The following is a 17720-nucleotide window of genomic DNA, read 5'->3' on the forward strand; positions in this document are numbered from 1 at the left end:
CAAAGACCATGCTGTTTCTACTTTATTTGGGTGTTCAGGAGAGAGGTTTATGGTACATCTAAGATCATCAATATAACTTGCAAAGCGCCCTTTCAAAAAGTTATTAGATTTTTCAAGATGGTGATAGCAGAACATTAAACCAAGGCAGGACCCTGTACAATGGCACCAGTGGTCCACCCATGAAGCTGGCCTTGGTGTATGCAGGACTTCCCAAGAAAATCAGTTTCAGCTAGTGACTATTCAGTAACTTTGTCAAAATAAAATTCAGAGACAAATGTGAACACTGGGAAACTTTTAAAAAAATCCAAGTACAGTTGACATATGATATATTAGTTTTAGGTGTACAACGTGGTGATTCGACAGTTATATATATTATGAAATGCTCATCATGATAAAGTATAGTTACCATCTGTCACCATACCAAGTGATAATATTATCGACTATATTCTCTATGCAGTACTTTTCATCCCTGTGGCTTATTTCTTTTGTAACTGCGGGTTTGTACCCCTTCATCCCCTTTACCTATTTTGCCTTTTAGGAAAACATTTTCACTTGCAGTTCAGAAGTAGTGGCTCATCCCATAGAAGAGGAGGCATTTATAGCTCTGATGATATGGCAGATATTTATAGCTCAGATATGGCAGCTGACAGTTCAGATTGGATAAGAACAAGATGTTCCTGTCTTTTTGTGAGGAAAACAGGATGTTCTTATTTTTGTGGCTTATCTCAAGAGGCAAAGCTTTCAGGATTTCCTGTTAGTCAATGCTTTTAGGAGTTTCCTGTTATTCATGGTTTATCTTGGAATGCAAGGTTATTAGGAATAAAAGTCTTTTCTGGTGCATGGTAAGTGATTTGTGGACAGCGCCAGGCTAAGGGCAAGATGTCGTGTTCCCATTCTCTCCTCTTTGCTTGCTGTACCCACTTTATTGTAGTTTCCTCTAGCTCGGAACCTCCTCCATTTCCTATCCTAGCTACCATATAAAAACAACTTATAGTTTGTTTTTCTGGGCAGGTTATATAAGAATAATAAGCAACATTACTTACCTTAAATCATGCTATTTATTCCTAGCGTGTTTGTGTATGTGTAGAAAAATACATAATAAATGTCTACAGATAAAATGATGAAGTATATCTTATGCAATATATGTATATGTATGTATATATATACACACACAAAATTGACCCTTGGACAAAATGGGTTTGAACTGCCCAGGTCTACTTATATGGATTTTTTTTTAGTACAGTACTGCAAATGTATTTCCTCTTATGATTTTCTTTCTTTCTTTCTTTTTTTAAAGATTTTATTTATTTACTTGGCAGAGAGAGAGAGACAGCGAGAGAGGTAATACAAGCAGGGGGAGTTGGAGAGGGAGAAGCAGGCTTCCCGCCGAGCAGCGAGCCCGATGCGGGGCTTGATCCCAGGACCCTGGGATCATGACCTGAGCTGAAGGCAGTCGCTTAACCAACTGAGCCACCCAGGCGCCCCATCTCTTATGATTTTCTTCTCTCTAGCTTACTTTATTGTAAGAAAATAGTATAAAATATATATAACATACAAAATATGTGTTGACTTTATGTTTTGGTAAGGCTTCCTTAACAGTAGACTATTAATAATTAAGTTTTGGAGGAGTCAAAAGTTATATGTGGATTTTCGACTGTGTAGCGGTTTGGGGCCCCTAGGTCAACTATGTGAGTGTGTGTGTGTAATGAATCTTGGGTCATTTATTAAGAATGTGCGTGCATACAAGTAGATAGCAATAAATTGTTGTTCAGATCATCTTTACATGTCATATCTCAAAATATAAGAACAGGCTATGAGTTAGGTTCTTCACTTTTAAACCATACTGCTTATATTTAGATTCAAAATAGCAATTTCTCTTTTTTTTTTTTTAAGATTTATTTATTTATTTGAGAGAGAGAGAGTGAGAGTGCGTGTGAGTGAGCAGGGGCTTGGGGGGCAGAGGGAGAGAGAGAGAGAGAATCCCAAGCAGACTCTCTGCTAAGTGTGGAGCCTGACACGGGGTGCGATCCCAGGGCCCCAAGATCATGACCTGAGCTGAAATCAAGAGTCAGATGCTTAACCAACTGAGCTACCCAGGCGCCCCAGCAATTGCTCTTCTAATATTAATTTTCAGCTCAGTATAGCCTATACATTATCATCTACTACTGACCCCAAATCATTTCATTTGGGTATTAGTGTCCAGACTAGGTGCAAGATGGAACCACTTATGCTAAGCCCACATCAGCAAACTGGAATTTAAGTTTCTATGCTTGGCTGTTCCAGAAAAAGCAGGCCTTGGCCAACCAATCAGTGCTTGCCTGCCCAGCACAAGTCATCTGACCTGGCTCTAAGACTCTCCTTTGCTCCATATAGGGAAGTAATCCTGCTTTAACCAATCAGCAAATGCCGAGTATAACTTCCTTGTTCCTTCTCACTTTGGTCTGTAAACATTTCTTGCCTTGTATGGCTCTTTAGAGCTCTTTTCTATCTGCTAGACGAGATGTTGCTCCATTTATGAATTGCTGAATAAAACCTACTAGATCAGTAAATTGTGGAAAATTTTCTGTTAACAGTATCAAGGATAATTGTGAACACTTATAGAGTAGTTAGAATAATACCTTGCACACAGTGAGTATCTTACAACTTCTAACTCATTTAACTGTTAAAGAAACCCTCACTGATAGATATTTTTACTGTTATCATACCCATTTTCCAGACAAGGAAACTGAGGCCCAAAGATATTAAGAAACATGCCCAAGTTCATGTGGCTAGTCAGTGGTAGAGCTGGGATTTGAAGCCAAACAGTTAGGCTGCAGAGCTGGGTTCTTAAACAATACTATATGGTTGCCCCTGCAACATTTAAAATAAAAACTCTTGATAGTTCTTGATAATCATAAAATACAGTTATCAGAGATTTAAAACTAAAGGATATCTTTAGCTATGATTTATTCCAACATCTTAATTTTGCAGTTTAGGCAACTGTGTTTCAGAAAAGTTCACTGATTTCTCAAGATTTCTGAGCAAAGATGGGACTAGAATATATTTACCAATCCCATGTCCAGTACATTTTCTAAACCTAATCTTTAGGTTATAACTCTGAAGGGGGCTGAAAACAAACAGAATAAAGAGAAGCCAAATGAGTGACTATTATTCTACTATGTGTGGGTTATTTCCAAGTGGGAATGTCCTTAATTCGTTTCAATGTGAAAATAACACATGTTCTTTTTATTTAATTTCTTTTTATATCTCATATCATGTCTTACTCCAAATTGGAAAAAACAGTGCCCATGCTCATGAATTCTTGTGCATTGTTAAAATTTTCCATTGATTAAACCCTTGATTTAATTTGAGGCATAAAATGTATGACTCAGGATTTTTGCAGGAAATAGCTGGGCAAGTTCAAACAGGTTAGGCAAGGAGATATTAATAAAGAGGCTGTTTATAAAGGTGTGGGCAGAATTAAAGGAAAGCAGGGGTAAGGGTGGTTTAATACCCTTAGACTAGCAATAGCAGGAAGCCCTTACCTCTCCTAGTCCTGAAAGCTGGGAAGGGAACAGTTACCAAAACCAGGAGAGAGTGGCCATAGGTGAGGCCACCTAGAAGGAGCTATGGCTTTTGGGTCAGTAAAGGAACATAGTCCACCTGTGGCAACCCAGCTGGGAGGGATCCTGGAAGAATAAATATTCTAAACCCATTCTCCATCCCTTTTTGATTTTCTGGTGCCTCTGCTTAGAGTTTCAACCCACCCAGAAGTTAGAGGTAAAGAAATCCCAGTTTGTGCAGTCCATAAAAGTCAGCCTCTTAAAGCCCAAAGTAGAGAAGGATAGAGTGGAAAATAACCAATTCATAAGCCACTGGTTTTTAGATAAAATAATTAAATATCATGAACATTTTGAAAATTAATAAGAGTAATAGCTCAGCGGGGTGCCTGGGTGGCTCAGTCGTTAAGCGTCTGCCTTCGGCTTAGGTCATAATCTCAGGGTCCTGGGATCGAGCCCCTCATTGGGCTCCCTGCTCTGCAGGAGGCCTGTTTCTCCCTCTCCCACTCCCCCTGCTTGTGTTCCCTCTTTCGCTCTCTGTCAAATAAATAAATAAAATCTTAAAAAAAAAAAAAGAGTAATAACTCAGTCTGAGCCAAAGTAGTAATTATTATAGTTTTATAACTGAGAGGGATGGCAATTGTGGTCTTTCATCAAGATTCTAAGAGCCTGAGCAATGACAGTTTAAGCCCTGTCTTTTTCTAGTTAGCTTCATTGGTTATTTTTATTTTTATAAAGTTATGCAATTCCTAACTCACATTTATTCGTCATGTGCAGTGGAATCAAATGCCTGGCATTTCCGTTGGATAGACTTTAAAAATCCATTAATAACAGTTATTCAAATAAGTATTTAATGCCTATTACGTGCCAGACAGGATATATCAGTAAATAAACATGTCCTCTTGGAGTTTACATTTTAGTGTGAGAGCGAGAAAACAAGCATACAAACAAAATAATATGTGGAGATAAGGACTATAAGAACAAGATAGGATGGTGGACAAAGGGGTACTAAGGAGAAAGGGAGAAGAAGGCGGAGAGACAAAGAGAGGGATTAGTTTTGCTCTGGTGGTCAAGGAAGACATCTTTAAGGCTGTAGCATTTTTGCTGAGACTTGTTAAAAGATAAACAATTTTAAGTTTATTCGAGCAAAAATAGATTGGAATTAGGTGCTGCCAATCCAAATGTAGCTATGATCACTGAGCCAACAGAATTCAGGGGAAAGACTTATATACACCAAGTGCAGAAGCAGAGAAAGGAAAGTATTTGATTGGCCATATATTGAAGTCTAGTTGGCTTTTTGTGATTGGTTATCCTTAGCGTTTTGATATTGGAACCTTGGGCCATTTATAGGCTTAGATTTTGGTTTGCACATGTTGGCCACTATGGCATTAGAGCTACCTCAATCTAATGGCCTCCTTGTTTAATTAATTTAACAGACTTGAAGCATAAAAGGAGCTAACCACACAGAGATCTGGAGATGGAAGAGAAAGGCTCTGAAGCAGAAAATGTGCTTGCTAAAGTTGGAAGGATGGAAGGAGCAGGTGGAAGGAGCCCCAGGGAAAGAGAAGAACTGTGGTGGTAGTAAGCAGCACGTGCATTCATAGGACCTTCATGCCTGGGACTCTGAAGATTTTAATCCTGGGTTGCTGTCATGGTGGTGATGAGTCTCAGAACCTGAGACTCTTAAATCTCAGAACCATGGAGCCTGCATGTGGCTAAGAGCTTGGGCTCTACCCTCAAGAGTCTGAACCCTTATTTTTGCCTAAGGTGAGTGTAATATTGTGATTTATAATAATAATAAAAATATATATTTGATATATATGTTTGTGATTTATAATAATACAATACATATATACATATATAGATAAAATATGTTTGTGATTTATAATAAAATACATATACACACACACACACACACACACACGTGTGTGTGTGTGTGTATATATATATATGGTCTTCATCTTGTTTCTGGTACAGAGCTCTTAAAACTCTTGGAATTTCCTAAGAGCAATGGGAGCAGCTTTTGTTTGTTATAGTATTTGGTCTTTTCTCCTTGGTTCCTGAAATAGCTCCAGAGCCTTAAAAGTGAAAGGAATATGTCATGTTATTCATAACAAGTCCCTTTCAACCACACCTGAATTTATGTTAATGCAGTGACTTTTGGAAAGCCCGTAAGGATGGGAGCTAGTTGCCAGGGGAACTAACCTAATTAGAAGGTTGGAACTTTCAATGCCACCCTCCATCTCGGGAGGGGAGAGGGGCTGGAGGTTAAATCAATCACCAATGGCCAGTGATTTAGCCAATCATGCCTGCATATGAAACCTCCATAAAAACTCAAAAGAGCAGGTTTGGAGAGCTTCTGGATTGGTGAACACATGGAGATTTGGGGAGGGTGGTGCACCCAGAGAGAACATGGAAGCTCCATGCTCCTTCTCCCAAAACTTACCCTATGCGTTTCTTACATCTGGCTGTTCTGAGTTATATTCTTTTATGATAAATTGGTAATCTAGTAAGTAAAATGTTTTCCTGAGTTCTGTGAGCTGCTCTACCAAAGTAATTGAACCCAAGAGGGGGTTCATGGGAATTTCCATTTTAGAGCCAGTAGGTCAGAAGCATAGGTGACAACCTGGACTTGTGATTGGCATCAGATGTGAGTGTGGGAGGGGATTTGTGAGCCTTTAACCTGTGGGATCTGGTGCTGTCTCCAGGTAGATAGTGTCCGAACTGAGTTAAATTGTAGGACACCCAGCTGGTGCTGCAGAATTGCCTGATGTGTAGATAACCCAGACATCTGGTGTCAGAAATGAAGTAGTGTACAGATGGTCCCCAACTTAAAATGGTTCAATTTATGATTTTTCGACATTATGGTGGTGTGAAAGCAATATGCATTCAGTAGAAACTGTACCTCAAGTTTTGAATTTTGTTCTTTTCCCGGGCTAGCAGTATGTGACACCATCTCTTTTGTGATGCTGGGCAGTGGCGATGGGCCACAGCTCCCAGTCAGCCACGATTACAAAGGTAAACAACTGATAAACTTACAACCAGCCATTCTGTTTTTCACTTTCAGCACAGTGTTCAATAAATTACATAGATATTCAACACTTTATTATAGAATAGGCTTTGTGTTAGATGATTTTGCCCATCTATAGGCTAACGTAAGGGTTCTGGGCATGTTTAAGGCAGGCTTGGCCAAGCTATGATGTTCGGTAAGTTAGGCGTATTAAATGCATCTTCGACTCATGACATTTTCAACTCACCATAGCTTTGTCAGGATGTAACCCCATGATAAGTTGAGGAAGTTATATAGCAGTGGAATATTGAGAGTAGAGGAGAAACACATGGAAGTGAGCTTTCCTTGGACTGAGTCACTTAACTCTTCGGTAATTCAATTTCTTCACTTGTAAAATAAGGATAGTAATACAGTATCTTATCCAAAATCCATGAGGACAATGTGTCTGAGAATTTCTAAATTTCAAGATCTTAGAATGCTAGCATGATGTGAATACCAGATACCATGAGACACCCCCATGGGGCTCTAGGGCAAATCAAACATTAATATTTCTGCATTGAAAATATTATGGTGGACCGACTCTTAAAGTGGTCCCACAATTCCCACTTCCTGGTGTTCACTCCCTTATGTGATCCTGTCCCTTCAAGTATGGGCAAGACTTGTGCTTGCTTCTAACTGAAAATTTGGTAAAGATAATAGGATGTCTGTGATTATATGCACATGATTATGTGATTATGTCACATACGATTGTAGTATCCATCTTGCTGGAGTCTCAGTCTTTCTTCCTCCTACCCTTCATTCTTGCTGGCTTTGAGGAAGCAAATGACCATGGTAGGGGATGCCACACAGCAATGAATATGGATGGGCAGCCTCTAAGAGCTGAGGGCAGCTTCTGGCTGACAGGCAGCAAACAAAACAAAACACACACACACAAAAACAAAAACCGAACTGAAGCCCTCAGTCCTATCACCTCAAGGAACTGAATTCTGCCAATAACATGAGTGAGTTTGGAAGTGGATCTTTCCCCATTTGAACCCAGGGGAGACTGCAGCCCCAGCTAACACCTTGACTGAAGGCTTGTGAGACCCTAAGCAGAGGACCTGGTTTGGACTTAGAGATAGGGACGCCTGGGTGGCTCAGATGCCTTCGGCTCAGGTCATGATCCCAGGGTCCTGGGATCGAGTCCCGCATTGGGCTCCTTGCTCAGCTGGGAGCCTGCTTCTCCCTCTCCTGCTGTTCCCCCTGCTTGTGCGCTCGCTCTTTCTCTCTCTTTCTGACAAATAAATAAATAAAATCTTAAAAAAAAAAGAAAAGAAACTTAGAGATAGTAAATGTCTGTTGGTTTAAGTCACTAAGTTTGTAGTAATATTGTTACACAGCAATAGTGAACTAATAAATGTATGGATATTCATACCTTTTTTCCTGATTTTTAAAATTTATAAATAAAAAACATTATAAGTAACCTAAGACTGATGAATCACAGACCTGTACCTCTGAAACAAATAATACATTATATGTTAAAAAAAAAAAAGACAGTAGGAAGGGAAAAATGAAGGGGGGAAAATCAGAGGGGGAGACGAACCATGAGACACTATGGACTCTGAGAAACAAACTGAGGGTCCTAGAGGGGAGGGGGGTGGGAGGATGGGTTAGCCTGGTGATGGGTATTAAAGAGGGCATGTTCTGCGTGGAGCACTGGGTGTTATACGCAAACAATGAATCATGGAACACTACATCAAAAACTAATGATGTAATGTGTGGTGACTAACATGACATAATAAAATAAAATAAAAAAAACATTATAAGTAATCTAAAGATCCTCACATCTGTTCAAGACAAATTTTGCCACCAGAAGCATTTGGGCTGCAAATACAGGAAAAGACTGTTGGTTTTCAGTCTTTTGGGCTTCCAAATAAAGACAAGGAATTGTAGACTTGTATCATATAACCTTATAAGGTTGCTGGGGGATGGAAAAAAATACTATGTGTTAAGGGGTTTGGAATAGGATTTAGCATATAGGAAGTACTCCATAAATATTGGCCATAATTATGATTAGAATCAGAGCTCCTGGGGCAGGTCAGCCTCTCTGCTGCTATTCTTTGCAAGTTACTTCTCAGTTTCCCTATCTCTAACAGGAGGGCCTCTCAGAGGACCCCAGAGTTGGGGGAATAACTCCTGTTTATTGAGTCCCTATTCTGGGGAGGCTTGGGCTGGGTGCTCAGTGAGCTGTAATGTGAACTGTTTCTGAGTGAAAGGCATATGGTCTACTTGTGGCCTTACTGCTGAAGAGGTGCACAACCCTAGGGAAGTGGCTTCTTGCTGAGTCTTAATTTCTTGATCTGTCAGATGGGGCTGGCTGATCCCTCCCACCTCATTATGTGAGAGGAGAGGTATGACAAGTGTACTCATTCTAGACTGAAGGATTATTTTTGTTTTTAATGTCATTTGAGGGGAAGAACATATGCAAGGATCTGCCTGACCTTTCCTTATATACACGAAGAAAATGCTCCCAACCCTAATAGTAAACCCCACTTCCACCCCGCACAGAAAACAGAGGAGTGGCTCCTTGTCTTTTGCCTGGTCTTCTGTGCAGTTGGAGTGAGGACTGCAGGTTTCCACCTGCCCCACCACCATACCCACCCTCTGCATCTCTTATTTCTTATGCAATAATGACCTGTGTCATTACTCATTACCCAGCTCCCTCACTAGACTATAGGTTCATGAGGGCAGCCCAGTGCCCTGCATGCACCTCAATAAACATGGAATCAACGAAAACAGGAAGAGGAGTAAAGAGATTATTACTAGGTAAACAGGAGGGTGAGACACTTCAACCAGGACACTTACTGATGAAAGCCCCAGGGATGGTCAGAGTAGTCAAATTTGGATATATTTTGAAGGTTGAACCAATAGACTTGCTGAAGGATTGGAAGTGAGGGAAAGAGAGAAATCAAGGCATTGTTCATTCATTCATGTTTAACTAATAATTATTGGATATTGACTAGATACTAGGTACTATTTAAGATGCTTTAGGTACAGTAGCAAATAAGAGAAGGTCCCTGATGTTTTTATGTTCTAATTGATGGAGACAAGCAATAAACAAACCAGATATTACACAGAATGTTAAGTACTAAGAAGAAAATAAAAGAGGGCAATGTAACAGGTTATGAGGTAGAATATATTTGGCTGAAAACCCAACTCAAAATGGCTTTAGCATTAAGATTTTTATCTCATTGGAAAAGTCAGAGTAGGATTGTTCCATGATTGGTTACTCGGTGACTCAATGGCATCATGACTCCAGCTTAGCATTTCTGTGATTCTCAAGTTTTCTTCTCATGCTTGTAAGATGACCCTACAGTTCTAAGCAATATATCCTCCCACTAAGGTATAGGCAGGGAAAATCTATTTTTTTTCTCACATCTCTCTCTTTTTGAAATCTAAATTCAATTAGCCAACATATGGCAGATTTAGTGTTCAATAATTTATCAGTTGTGTATAACACTCAGTGCTTGTCATATCACGTGCCTTCCTTAATGCCCATCACCCAGTTACCCCATCCTCCCACCCACCTCCCCTACAGCAAATTTCAGTTTGTTTCCTATAGTTAAGAGTCTCTCATGGTTTTTTCCCTCTCCGATGACTTCCCATTCAGTTTTCCCTCTCTTCCCCTATGATCCTCTGCGCTGTTTCTTATATTCCACATATGAGTGAAACCCTATGATAATTGTCTTTTTCTGAGTTATTTCGCTCAGCATAATACCCTTCAGTTCCACCCACGTCCATGTAAATGGTAAGTATTCATCCTTTCTAATGGCTGACTAATATTCCATTGTATATATATATACCACGTCTTCTTTATCCATTCATCTTTCGATGGACATCTCGACTCTTTCCACAGTTTGGCTATTATGGACATTGCTGCTATGAGCATTGGGGTGCAGGTGCCCCTTCCGATCACTACATTTATATCTTTGGGGTACATACCTAGTAGTGCAGTTGCTGGGTCATAGGGTAGCTCTATTTTTAACTTCTTTTTTTTTTTTTTTTTTAAGATTTTATTTATTTATTTGACAGAGAGAGAGTGAGAGCACAGTCCGGGAGACAGAGGGAGAGGGAGAAGCAGGCTCTCTGCTGAGCAGGGAGCCCAATGCGGGGCTCGAAGCCAGGACCCTGGCATCATGACCTGAGCCGAAGGCAGATGCTTAACCAACTGAGCCACTCAGGCACCCCTATTTTTAACTTCTTGAGGAACCTCCATACCATTTTCCACAGTGGCTGCACCAGCTGCATTCCCACCAACAGTGTAAGAGGGTTCCCCTTTCTCCATATCCTTGCCAACATGTGTTGTTTCCTGACTTGTTAATTTTAGCCATTCTGACCATGTGAGGTGGTATCTCATTGTGGTTTTGATTTGTATTTCCCTGATGCCAAGTGATGTGGAGCATTTTTTCATGTGTCTGTTGGCCATTTGTATGTCTTCTTTGGAGAAATGTCTGTTCATGTCTTCTGCCCATTTCTAGACTGGATTATTTGTTTTTTGGGTGTTGAGTTTGATAAGTTCTTTATAGATCTTGGATACTAGTTCTTTATCTGATATGTCATTTGCAAACATCTCACATTTTGTAGGTTGCCTTTTAGTTTTGTTGACTGTTTCCTTTGTTGTGCAGAAGGATTTTATCTTGATGAAGCCCCAATAGTTCATTTTTGCTTTTGTTTCCCTTGCCTTTGGAGATGTGTCTAGCAAGAAGTTGCTATGGCCAAGGTCACAGAGTTGCTGCCTGTGTTCTCCTCTAGGATTTTGATGGATTTCTATCTCAGATTTAGGTCTTTCATCCATTTTCAGTTTATCTTTGTGTTGATGTAAGAAAATAGTCCAGTTTCATTCTTCTACATGTGGCTGTCCAGTTTTCCCAGCACCATTTATTAAAGGGACAGTCCCTTTTCCCATTGGATACTTTCCTGTTTTGTTGAAGGTTAGTTGACCATAGAGTTGAGGGTCCATTTCTGGGCTCTCTATTCTGTTCCATTGATCTATGTGTCTGTTTTTGTGCCAGTACCATACTGTCTTGATGATTATAGCTTTGTAATAGAGCTTGAAATCTGGCATTGTGATGCCCCCAGCTTTGGTTTTCTTTTTCAAAATTCCTCTGGCTACTCAGGGTCTTTTCTGGTTCCATACAAATTTTAGGATTATTTGTTCCAGCTCTGTGAAAAATGTCAGTGGTATTTTGATAGGGATTGCATAGAATGTGTAGATTGCTCTGGGTAGCATAGACATTTAAAAAATATTTATTCTTCCAATCCATGGGCATGGAATGTTTTTCCATTTCTTTGTGTCTTCCTCAATTTCTTTCATAAGTGTTCTGTAGTTTTTAGAGTACAGATCCTTTACCTCTTTGGTTAGGTTTATTCCTAGGTATCTTATGGTTTTTAATGCAATTGTAAATGGGATTGATTCCTTAATTTCTCTTTCTTCTGTCTCATTGTTAGTGTATAGAAATGCAACAGATTTCTGTGCATTGATTTTATATCCTGCCACTTTGCTGAATTGCTGTATGAGTTCTAGCAATTTTGAGGTGGAGTCTTTTGGGTTTTCCACATAAAGTACCATGTCATTTGCAAAGAGTGAGAGTTTGACTTCTTCTTTGCTGATTCAGATGCCTTTTATTTCTTTTTGTTGTCTGATTGCTGAGGCTAGGACTTCTAGTACTATGTTGAACAACAGTGATGAGAGTGGGCATGTGTCATGTTCCTGACCTTAGAGGAAATGCTCTCAGTTTTTCCCCATTGAGAATGATATTCACTATGGGCTTTTCGTATATGGCTTTTATGATATTGAGGTATGTTCATCAGGGATATTGGTCTGTAATTCTCCTTTATCAATGGGGTCTTTGTCTGGTTTTGGGATCAAGGTAATGCTGGCCCCATAGAAGGGGTTGGGAGTTTTCCTTCCATTTCTATTTTTTGAAACAGCTTCAGAAGAATAGGTATTAATTCTTCTTTAAATGTTTGGTAGAATTCCCCTGGGAAGCCATCTGGCCCTGGACTCTTCTTTGTTGGGAGATTTTTGATTACTGCTTCAGTTACCTTGCTGGTTATGGGTCTGTTCAGGTTTTCTGTTTCTTCTTGTTTCAGTTTTGGTAGTTTATAAATTTCCAGGAATACATCCATTTCTTCCAGAGTGCCTAATCTGTTGGCATATAGTTGCTCATAATATGTTCTTATAACTGTTTGTATTTCTTCAGCGTTAGTTGTGATCTCTCCTCTTTCATTCATGATTTTATTAATTTGGGTCCTTTCTCTTTTCTTTTTGGTAAGTCTGGCCAGGGGTTTATCAATCTTATTAATTCTTTCAAAGAACCAGCTTCTAGTTTCATTGATCTGTTCTGCTGTTGTTCTGGTTTCTGTTTCATTGATTTCTGCTCTAATCTTTATTATTATTTCTCTTCTCCTGCCAGGTTTAGGCTTTAGTTGCTCTTCTTTCTCCAGCTCCATTAGATGTAAGATTAGCTTGTGTATTTGAGACTTTTCTAATTTTTTGAAGAAGACTTGGATTGCTCTGTACTTCCCTCTTAGGACTGCCTTTGCTGCATCCCAAAGGTTTTGAACAGCTGTGTTTTCATTTTCATTTGTTTCCATGAATTTTTAAAATTCTTCTTTAATTTCCTTGTTGACCCATTCATTCTTTAGTAGGATGCTCTTTAACCTCCAAGTGTTTGAGTTCCTTCCAAATTTCCTCTTGTGATTGAGTTCAAGTTTCAAAACATTGTGGTCTGAATATATGCAGGAAATGGTCCCAATCTTTTGGTATCAGTTGAGACGTGATTTGTAACCTAGTATGTGATCTATTCTGGAGAATGTTTCATGTGCACTCAAGAAGAATATATATTCTGTTGCTTTAAGATGGAATGCTCTGAATATATTTGTAAAGTCCATGTGGTCCAGTGTGTCATTCAAAGCCCTTGTTTCCTTGTTGATCTTCTGCTTAGATGATCTGTCCATTGCCATGAGTGTGGTGTTAAAGTCCCCAACTATTATTGTATTATTATCAATGTGTTTCTTTAATTTTGTTATTAATTGGTTTATATAATTGGCTGCTCCTGGGTTAGGAACATAAATATTTATAATTGTTAGATCTTCGTGTTGGATAGACCCCTTAATTATGATATAATGTCCCTCTTCATCCCTTACTACAGTCTTTCATTTAAAATCTAATTTGTCTGATATGAGGATTGCTATTCCAGCTTTCTTTTGAGGTCCATTAGCATGATAAATGGTTCTCCACCCCGTCACTTTCAATCTGGAGGTGTCTTTGGGTCTAAAATGAGTCTCTTGTAGAGAGCATATGCATGGGTCTTGCTTTCTTTCTTTTTAAAGATTTTTTTATTTGATATATGGTGAGAGCACAGGCAGGGGGATCAAAAATAAAAATGGCCATACCCTGATCTCCAGCCCCAGGGCTGAAAGATCATGGCCCCTGCCTTCAGTAAACCCACAGCGGTCTTCACTTTTGTGAATGCCAAACTCTGTAGACTCCTGCAGTTCACACCCACACTGATCCTCCTGGGGGAAGCAGTCTTCACTTTTGTGAGTGCCAAACTCTGCAGACTCCTGCAGTTCACACCCACACTGATCCTCCTGGGGGAAGGCAGAGGGTCATAGTGCTTCTGTCCTTTGCAGGGCCCCCACATGGAGAGCCATCACCTGGTCATGCATACTCCCATGCCACCCCTCTGGGGAGAAGGTTGAGGGTCACCTCTTTTCTGTCCTTTGCAGGGCCCCTGCATGGAGAGCTGTCTCCCAATCATGCCAGGGTTTGCGGTTTATGGCAAACGGAGCTGATAGCCCCCTCCTGGGCTTGCTGACCCTAACTGGTTTCCCCACCCCAATGCTTGGGAACTCTGCAGGCTCAGGCACTCCTGTTCTGTGACCTTGCAGATCCTGAGACCGCACTGTCCCACCTAGGATTCTGCCCCCCTTCACCACCTGAGCACCTTTCAGGCAGGGACATGTCTCACTGGAGCAGATTTCTAAAGGATCTGATTTTGCTCTCCAGGGCTTTATCACTTTCCATTAGCCGACTTACAGAGGCTCCCTCCCCCTGCCGTTTATCTTCCAAAATACTCCCTCAGGTTCACTTCTCCACACTTCCTACCTTGCAAAAAGTGGTTGCTTTTCTATTTGTATAATTCTAGCAATTCTTTTCTTATATCTGAGGTTGAATTCATAGGTGTTCAGAATCATTTGATAGTTATCTAGCTAAATTCAAGGGATCAGATGAAATGAGGCCCCCTACTCTTCCACCATCTTGCCTCCCTCCAGCCTCACATCTCTCTTTCAAGATCACAGAAATCTTCTCCTAGAAGAACCCTCTGCTATACCCTTAGTATTATAGCACATACCATTGCTAAAGCATCCTTGCCAAGGGGAACGAGACGTCATCTTTGGCCTAGATCATCATGATTTATCCCTTGGGGTTGGGCATGGGCCTGACCACCCTTGTAGCATGTAGGTACTGGATATCTGAACAAAATCATGATTCTGTTAAAGGGGTGAGGAGGAGAGAGGGAATGACCATAAGCAAGACACCGTCATCCACAGAGAGGCAGGGAATAATTAAAAAGGGGTAAGGTGACCTCCGTAGAGATGGTAATGCCTGCTTGAGTCTTGTCAGGAAGTAGTTGTCAGTCTTAGGAAGTCTGGGGACTAGCCCTCCAGGTGTAAAGAAGAGCAAATGCACTTCTTATGAGTATGAGTACAGGGTTTGTTTTTGGGGTAATGAAAATGTTCTAAAATTGATTGTGGTGATGGTTGCACACCATCTGTGAATATACTAAAATCTATTAAATTATATACTTTAAGTGGGTGAATTATATGCCATATGAATGATATCTCAAAGATGTTATTTTTAAAAAAGAACAGTAAATGTAATGCCTTGAGACTAGACAAACTTAGTATGAATCACAAAAATGGTTTGAGTCACTGGGTCAGATTCAGTGGAGAATTCTTGTAGCCAACCTTAGTTATAGTTCATCCATTCACAGAGTATGAAACTCAATTTCAGAACTTTTAATAAAAGGTAGTGAAATACCCTGTATTTCAGGTGTGATATTTCCTGTTGGTGTTTCTTTCCCAGGAATGCAGTTTTCCTAGGCTTCAATCCACTCAGCACGTGTGCCCTCCAACAGACCTGCAGCCACTAGGAGGTGGAATCTTGTCTCATCTGAAGGGCTTCTTCTATGACTTACAGGGAGATGTTGCATTCTCCTTATGTATAACATCTGGTCTACTAATTAAGCTGATAATTTTCCTTTGGATACAGCTTTAACAATAGATATTACCCAACTTAGTTTCTGTCTTTCTCTTTTGTGGCTGAGATTTGCTGTTTTGGGATTGGTTTGTTTGTTTGTTTTAGTTTTACCACAATTACAAGAAAGCATTTAAAAAATATCATTTTAAAATTATTGAACTATAATTGACATACAATGTTATATTAGTTTCAGGTGTAAAACATACTGATTCAACAATTCTATATATTACACGAAAGCATTTTTATCAGAGCTAGTTCTATGCACCTTGCAGCTGGGCCTTTCTAACACTCTGCAGAGGTGCAAATGAGCATTTGTCATGAACTGGCACTTGTCCAAAGCTGTACAAGGGAGATAGCTCAAGTCCATCTCATATACATAATTGAGGAACAAAAAGAAGGCCAATGTGCTGGAGTTTAGAGAAGGAGATAGGACAAAGAGGTAGGCAGGGACTAGATCATATAGGGCCTTGATGACTATGAGAGATTAGATTTTACAGCTAAATGTAATTGGGAGCCACTGGAAGTCTTTAAACAAGGACATGACAAAATATGATAGGTATTTTAAACAGATTAATTTGGAGCCATAAATTTGGGGGAAATAACTGCTACACAAATAACTAAAGAAGACTAGTATCTAGAATATAAAATGTATGCCTACAGATCAATATGATAAAGACAAAAAACACAATCGGAAAATCAGCAAAATACTTGAGGCAGCAGTTCCCCAAAGAGGAAATCCAGATGGTCAATAAACGTGTGAAAAATATTCAAACTCATTAATCAACCAGGAAAATATATGCTAAAACCACAATAAAATACCCATATAAGCCACTAGATAGGTAAAAGTAGGAAAAAATTCTGATATTACCAAATAACTTTGACAATAGTAATGCAAACTCATCCTCTTGTGGTCAGTATTAAATTGATATAACCATTTTGGAAAATAGAAGGTATACATCTTTTTTATTTTATTTTATTTTTTTATTATTTGTCTGTGGGGGGGGTATGGGGGGAGGGGAGCAGAGGGAGAGGAGAGAGAGAGAATCTCAGGCAGGCTCCACACTGAGTGTGGATCCTAATGTGGGGCTCCATTTCACGCCTGCGAGATCATGACCTGAGCCAAAACCAAGAGTCAGATGCTTAACCAACTAAGCCACCCAGGCGCCCCCATGTTTATTAAGACAATCCAATATCTATATTCATATATATCTTAGAGTCTTGCATGTTAGTATCAGGAGACATGTATTAGAATGTTCACTGTAGCACTAGTAATAACTGAAAATATCCCAAAGTCCATAAATCATATAATCTAATGGTACTAATTATGGTCTATTATATTATGAAATTTTATACAGAGCTCCAGCTCTATCCATCAGCATCAGCTCATGAACATAATATTGAGCAAAAAGAAGCAAGTCACAAAAGAATACATATAATGGGATTCCATTTATATAATTTCAAATTGATAAAATGAAACTATTATTTAGGCATGTATACACATGTGGTAAAATGGAAGTAAGGCAAGAGAATGATTTAAAAAAAAGATTGTGTTTATCTCAATAGGAAGGGAGGAGATGTGAGCAGGAGGCAGCCTTATGAGGTACTAAAAGTGTACCATTTCTATGAAGCACAAAAGTTTTTAATTTTGATGAAGCTCAGTTTATCTATTTTTTTTCCTTTGTTGCTTGTGCTTTTGGTGTTATACTTAAAAAGTCCTTCTTGGGGCACCTGGGTGGTTCAGTCGGTTAAGTGTTCCACTCTTGATTTTGGCTCAGGTCATGATCTCACAGTCCTAAGATTGAGCCCCATATTAGTCTCTGCTCAGTGGGGAGTCTGCTTGGGATTTTCTCTCTTTCTGTCCCTC

At 39.6% G+C, this 17720-nt stretch overlaps 1 long non-coding RNA gene across 4 annotated transcripts in view; it reads left to right on the plus strand.

Annotated features, from left to right (window-relative positions):
• LOC118540388 (uncharacterized) overlaps positions 1-17720 on the plus strand; it is a 106289-nt gene that overhangs the window by 2897 nt on the left and 85672 nt on the right. For all 4 annotated transcript variants that reach the window (XR_013449133.1, XR_013449134.1, XR_013449135.1 and 1 more), the window contains exon 2: positions 4976-5306. This is a non-coding gene — a long non-coding RNA (uncharacterized LOC118540388). The remainder of the gene's footprint in view (positions 1-4975; positions 5307-17720) is intronic.

This window comes from Halichoerus grypus, chromosome 6, assembly GCF_964656455.1.
Source record: "Halichoerus grypus chromosome 6, mHalGry1.hap1.1, whole genome shotgun sequence".
Classification (NCBI taxonomy): Eukaryota; Metazoa; Chordata; class Mammalia; order Carnivora; family Phocidae; genus Halichoerus; species Halichoerus grypus.